We start from the raw sequence: 6,743 nt of genomic DNA, 5'->3' as shown, positions 1-6,743 counted from the left end.
TGCATGAATTGGACAGAGTCACTCTGTTGGTAGGGGGTTTGTCTTCTCTGAGCTTTAAACTCGGGACCCTCCTTCTTGTGATGATTGTTCCCGGGTTGTCGCTGCCCATGTCTCGGACCGCCCATCTTTTATACTAATTTTCCTTCAATCTCCTAAAGGAAGCCTTTGTTCAAACCCAACGCTCTCACAATTCTAAAGTGAATCATTTAGAGTTGTCACTCATCCAAGTGCTGAATAAACAAAACGCATCTTCGTTCCTTATCAGGCTGGGGAGTTCTTAATTATGTTGCCTGTTCATATTTTTATTCTCATCATACAGTTCCTTTGTAAAATGGCCGTTCCCAGACACCTTATCTTCTCAAGGCCATACTGCCGAGCAATGACATTACGTGCAGTTCCGTTCTCACCAGATGTTCATCATGTGACCATTTTCACAGTGTTTCTTTGTTCTCCTGTTCCCAGGGTTTTGCTCTGTCTGTCTCTAGCTAGTAGCATCCTCCACAAGCCTGTCGGGATATTGACATCCAGTCCCAGGCAATAGGATGTTTCCAATGGTGTGAGAGTCTAGGAAAGGGGCAGGGGAACCTTTTCATGTTGGAATGCCGCATTAAGTTAGCTGTAATCTATTAAGGCCGCATCCAAGAAACTTCAATTAGATATACTTCAAAATGTACATTATTTTCATAAAATAGCCCTCATGACTTACTATTGTTTTAATTGTGGCCTTCTGTCGGGGAGGATTATTTCGTTGAATCTTCTTTTACTCTTTAGTATTTTAAATACATTCATTTTAAGATTAAAATGAAAATAATAAAAGACGAACAAAAATATATTAATAGAAATAAAAGGATTTGTTCTACAAAATTTGGGTTCATTCAAAAGGCCGCACTTAATGGCCTAGACGGTTTCCCACCCCTGGTCTAGGACCAGTTTCATCGTCTCGGAATTAAAGGGCACTCTTATAGAAAGAGGAGGTAGAAGTGAGGAAGAATTTCTTTAGTCGGATGGTATTTAATCTGTAAAACTCATTGGCACAGAGGGCTATGGAGGCCAAGTCAGTGGATATTTTTAAGGCAGAGATAGACAAATTCTTGATTAGAACAGGTATCAAGTGTTATGGGGAGAAGGCAGGGAAATGGGATTAGGAAGCAGAGATCAGCCATGATTGAATGGCAGTGGACCCAATGGACCGAATGGCCCAATTCTACTGCTATAACTTGTGAACTTTACCTGCATTATATTAGAGATACCATTAGTTTAGAATTAATAAATTACATTTACATTAACTGAAAACTTCAGTTTAGAAATTGATATGAATGTTATTCAAATGGATTGACGTTAAAACAATTTGTGTATCTATATCACTACCCACCAAGTTCATGATTTTCGATATTCTACTTGTGTTTGCTTTCTTCATTTCTTCCTTTGCACTGCGTTTACAAAAACAAAAATATACATATTTTTAAATAATTTTAACATTTTAAATAATTAATTCCCAGTCAATATTCATGCTGGCAATACCATCACTGATTGCCCATACTTCAGTTCAGCAATTGATACAGCTGTACCTCTTGTAAGTTGCTGGGTCTCAAAGGAAAGACACCCGAGAATGCATTTGTTTACCGGGAAACTGCAACAAAGCCTCTCAGCCAGGACATAGAGGTATGCAGGATGAAATCTGCAGGACATGTGCTCAGAATGTCATCAGAACGTGCACCTAAGGTAGCAATGACAACCTGACGGAAGAAGGAAAAGAGGCCGACCAAAACTCATATGGAGGTGAACATTCCAGAAGGGTTTGGAAGCCCGGGACACGAACCTATCGAATGTGGAAGATGGTGCACATGACCGAACAGAATGGCCAAAGCTTGCTGACCAATGAACTCAACAGTGTAGGAGGAACGAAGTCTAAGTCGAAGTCCAGCACCTACATCTTAAGGTGCAAACTTTCAAATGCTCAAAACACCATGGAGTTATGATTCAAACAGCATACTCGTAACAACCCGAACTCTGATTAGAACAAGAGTCATGGGTTATGGGGAGAAGGCAGGAAAATGGGGTTAGGAGGCAGAGATGAGCCATGATTGGAAAGGAAATCCCCAATATACTGAACCCAAATTCCTATATCCTGGAGTCTGTCTGTCTGTCTGTCTGTCTGTCTGTCTGTGTCTGTCTGTCTGTCTGTCTGTCTGTCTGTCTGTCTGTCTGTCTGTCTGTCTGTGTCTGTGTCTGTCTCTGTGTCTGTCTCTGTGTCTGTCTCTGTGCCTGTCTCTGTGTCTGTCTCTGTGTCTGTTTGTCTTATAGGTGTATTATTGATTTTCATAGGCAGGTGTGTTCCACCAAGGCTGACAGATGTTGGACATGGAAAATATTGAATGGATACACTGACTAAATGATCTACTGTGCATTGTGCAGCAATCATCGTTTTGTTTCACATTGATAGCACCTGTTTTTCTTTAACATATCCATTTACTGGCAGAACTCTGTTCAATTTATCTAAGTTATAAGCAATCACTTCTCAACCGTATTTTTCACAGACATTGGAACTCTGTAGTTAAATGCAGCAATCATAAAAATCAATTGCTATCAAAGCCAAGAACAAAATTTATTAAATTAAAGATCTAGATAAGCTAGATATTACACTTCTCCTTGCAACCACCCCCCCCCCCCCTCCCCCGCCCCTCTCTCTCTTCCTCTTGCCCCACCTGGAATGGGCGCCCACAATCCCACACCACTCCTCCCCCCATGATCACAATGAATGGCGGTGCTGGCTCGAAGGGCCGAATGGCCTACTCCTGCACTGTTTACAAAACAAAAACAAAACACAACCCAGAGCAGTAAACAGGAGCTGGCCCTTCGGCCCACAGTGTCTATGCCCAAGATAAACTAATTTCTACCTGCACTCCATCCTGATCCAGGTGCTCACCAGCCAAGTTAAGGACAGCAGCTTGCTCGACTCGCTGAAGAACAAAATCAAAACGTCGCCCAAAACAATAGCAAATAAAATGAAAACAGTAACAAAAATAAAAGTGAGACAAAAGGGGTGAACTTCACCCAAAATATCAAAAAATAGGAATAACTAGTCCAAGTGCTCCCTCTCTCTATATTCTCTATCTCTTCCTCTCTCACTATCTCTCTTTCTCTCTCCCCTCTCTATATATATCTGTCTCTCTCTCTCTCTCTCCACCTCGCTCCCCCTCTCTATATCTCTATCTCTCTCTATTTCTCTCCCTCTCTCTATATATATATATTCTCTCTCTCTCTCTCTTTCTCTATCTCTCTGTCCCTCTCTCTCTATCTCTCTATATCGCTCTCTATCTCTATATCTCTCTATCCCTATATTCTCTATCTCTTCCTCTCTCACTATCTCTCTCTGTCTCACTCCCTCTCCATATATATATTCTCTATCTCTGTCTCTCTATATTCTCTCTCTATCTCTATCTCTCTCTATCTCCCTCTAGATCTCGCTATTTTTCTATCACTATCTCTCTCTGTCTATATCTCTCTATCTCACTATCTATTTCTCTCTCTCTATCTCTGTATCTCTATCTCTCTCTATATATCTCTATCTCCCTAGATCTCTCTATCTCTATCTCTATATCTCTCTATCTCTATATCTCTCTCCCTCCCTCTATCTCACTCTCTCCCTCAACCTCTCCTGCTGTGGTTACCGTGGCAACGTCCCATAGTGATGTCATAGTTGCACTCGACAGCTTGTGATTGGTGGACTGTTAGTGGCATAGTGACATCATCACTGATGGTCCTGGAAAAAGTCTCTATGTCTGAAGCCGTTTACTCTTTATCTCTCACTATCTCTCTCTCTATCACACACTCTCTCTCTCTTTCTCTCTCCCTCTCCCTCTATTTCGGTCTAACTATTCTCTCTTTCGCTCTCTCTCTCTCTGTCTCTTTTTCCTCTCCAAGTACTTTATTCAGCAATTACACATTACAGCGTGCCCAAAGTACATAAACATTCTATGGTTACAATACATCAAGCAGACATTATAACACAATTGTGCAAGCAATATTAATAATGCTCTCGACCCCCCGCGGCGACCAGCATTCACGGAAGGCCTCCAGAGTCCCCATTGATACCGCGTGTTCCCTCTCCAGGGACACGCGTGCATGGACAGAGGTCCGGAAGAGGGGCAGACAGCCGACTCTGGTGTGACCATCGACCGCCCGCTGCCTGGACCCACGAATGGCCATCTTTGCCAGGCCCAGGAGCATCCCAACAGGGAGATGTCACCCTCCCCTTTCCCTGCCTTGTGCCCAAACACCAGGATCGTGGGACTAAAATGCAACCAGAACTTGAGGAACAGCCCCTTCAGATATTGGTACAGGGGCAGCAACCTCACACACTCCATATACACGTGGAACACGGTCTCTACCTCGCCGCAGGCGGCCGGCGAGCCCGTGAACCGACTCAAAAGTGTATTACATGCCACCGCTCTGTGCAACACTCTCCACCCCAGGTCCCCAATGTAAAGAGGGACAACTCCCTTGTAGAGACCTCCACTGGGGACCGCCCCCGCCTTCAGGTGGAAACACAGACCGCCAAGGCGAGTCCGGATGGCAGACGAAGACAAGGAGGTGCAGAATGTGCAGGAACATTCTGTACAGTATGCGTCTCTTCGCATCTCGGAATGGTGGCTCATGTCGTGTGAGGCCCGCGCCCGGGAAATATCCCGGAGCCTGGGCCCGATGAGTAAATCCAGCGCAGCAGGGGTAAGCTCAGTCAGAATCACTCCAAGCACACGCCTCTCCTCGACACCCGCCATGACAGCGTGAGGACCAGCCACCCTCGCAGCCACAACACCCCCTCCCCCTGTGGAGCAACACGCTGGCTGAAATCAACCACATTCCTCACTCTTAGCACATCGCGATGGAAACTAAGCAAACCCATAAGGTTCTCTCCCACCCTCTCTCTCTCCCTCCCTCTCTCCACCCCCCCCCTAACACTCCAAATGTTGCCTCACCAACATTTTTGTACAGCTCTAACATGATGTCCCAAGTCTTGTACTGAATGCTCTGACTGATGAAGACAAGCTTGACAAACTGCTTCTTTACCACCCTGTCTATCTATCTGTGTTATCGCTTTCAGAGAAATATGAACTCGTACTATTCGGCGGTCTCTGTGTCCTCCTACAACATTCTCGGGGGCTCTGCTGCCATTTACAGTGTAAGTCCTGCTGCTGCTGCTGCTGCTGCTGCACTGATTTAACTTCCCACTCTGCACTTGTCCAAGTTAAATTCAATCTGTCAGCCCTTGTTGGGGCTGCTGTACAAAAGATGTTGGTGTATGTGTGTGTGTGGCAATACTTGGAGAGTGAGTGTTATGTGTGTGTGTGTGTGTGTGTGTGTGTGTGTGTGTGTGTGTGTGTGTGCGTGTGAGTGTTGTGTGTGAGGTTTGTGTGTGTGTGTGTGAGTTGTGTGTGTGTGTGAGGTTTGTTTGTGTGCATGTGTGTGAGTGAATGTGCATGAGTCTGTGTGTGCATGAGTGTGAGTGTATGTGTGTGTGTGTTGTGTGGTTTGTGTGTGTGTGGTTTGTGTGTGTGTGCGCGTGAGTGTATGTGCATGAGTGTGCGTGTCTGCGTGACTGTGTGTGTGTGTGTGAGGTTTGCGTGTGTGTGTGTTGTCTTGTGCGTGCATGAGTGTGTGAGTGTTGTGTGTGTGAGTGTTGTGTGTGTGTGAGGTCTGTGTGTGTGCGTGTGCGAGGGTGTTGTGTGCGCGTGTGTGCGCATGCGTGAGTGTGTGTGTGTGTGTGTTGTGGGTATGTGCTCGTGTGTGTGTTGAGTTGTGTGTGTGAGTGTGTTGTGTGTGCGTTGTGTGTGTGTGTGTGAGTGAGTGTGTGTTGCGTGTGTGTGTGCGTGTCAGTGTGTGAGTGTGTGTGTGTGTGCTGCTATTCTGGTCACAGCCCAACTACAAGAATGTCATTGTTAGAAGCAGCGAGTGGTGAAAAGCTTCACAAGGATGTTTATTGGTGCTGGAGTGAGTGTTTATGTTATAAGGAAAGACTTGATCTTGATGGCAGCATCTTTGAGTCACTGCCGCCGCTGCCACCATTTTACAAACGCAAGCTCAAGCTGAAGTCTCGTCTCCCTCCCCCCCCCCGGCCGGTGATGTGATGGATCAATCACTGACCTTTGTCGCTGACGGACAGGGCATCAGACAAATCACACTTTGTCCTGCCCCTCACGTCAAGTTCCTGACATAAGCCCTCCTTGGCCATGTTGAGAATGCATGACGTGTCCATTCTTGGGATGGGATGCAAGGTCCGAGTTGACCAGTCGTCGACAGCCCCCCTCCCCCTCGTGGGCCATTTCTTCGTCATTCCTCTGTCTTCTTCTCGCTGGCGAAAGGCATCAGGATTAATCCAGAGTCACCGCTTCCCATCCCCCGGCCGTTCCCCCTCAACTCCGAACGGTGGGATCTCGCTCTCCGACCTTGGACGTCCGCAAGACTCCGGCTGCAGTAAACAAGGACTTTTGTTCAGTAACCTGCTGGAGCCAAGTTGTATTCCAATGAAATACAGGGCCTCCATAATGGTTGGGACAAAGATCCATCATTTATTTATTTGCCTCTGTACTCCACAATTTGAGATTTGCAACAGAAAAACTCACACGTGGTTAAAGTGCACATTGTCAGATTTTAATAAAGGCAGTGTTTATACATTTTGGTTTCACCATGTAGAAATTACAACAGTATTTATACATAGTCCCCTCATTTCAGGGCACCATAAT

Source organism: Amblyraja radiata, chromosome 20 (assembly GCF_010909765.2).
Source record: "Amblyraja radiata isolate CabotCenter1 chromosome 20, sAmbRad1.1.pri, whole genome shotgun sequence".
Classification (NCBI taxonomy): Eukaryota; Metazoa; Chordata; class Chondrichthyes; order Rajiformes; family Rajidae; genus Amblyraja; species Amblyraja radiata.
This window is presented reverse-complemented; position numbering follows the sequence as displayed.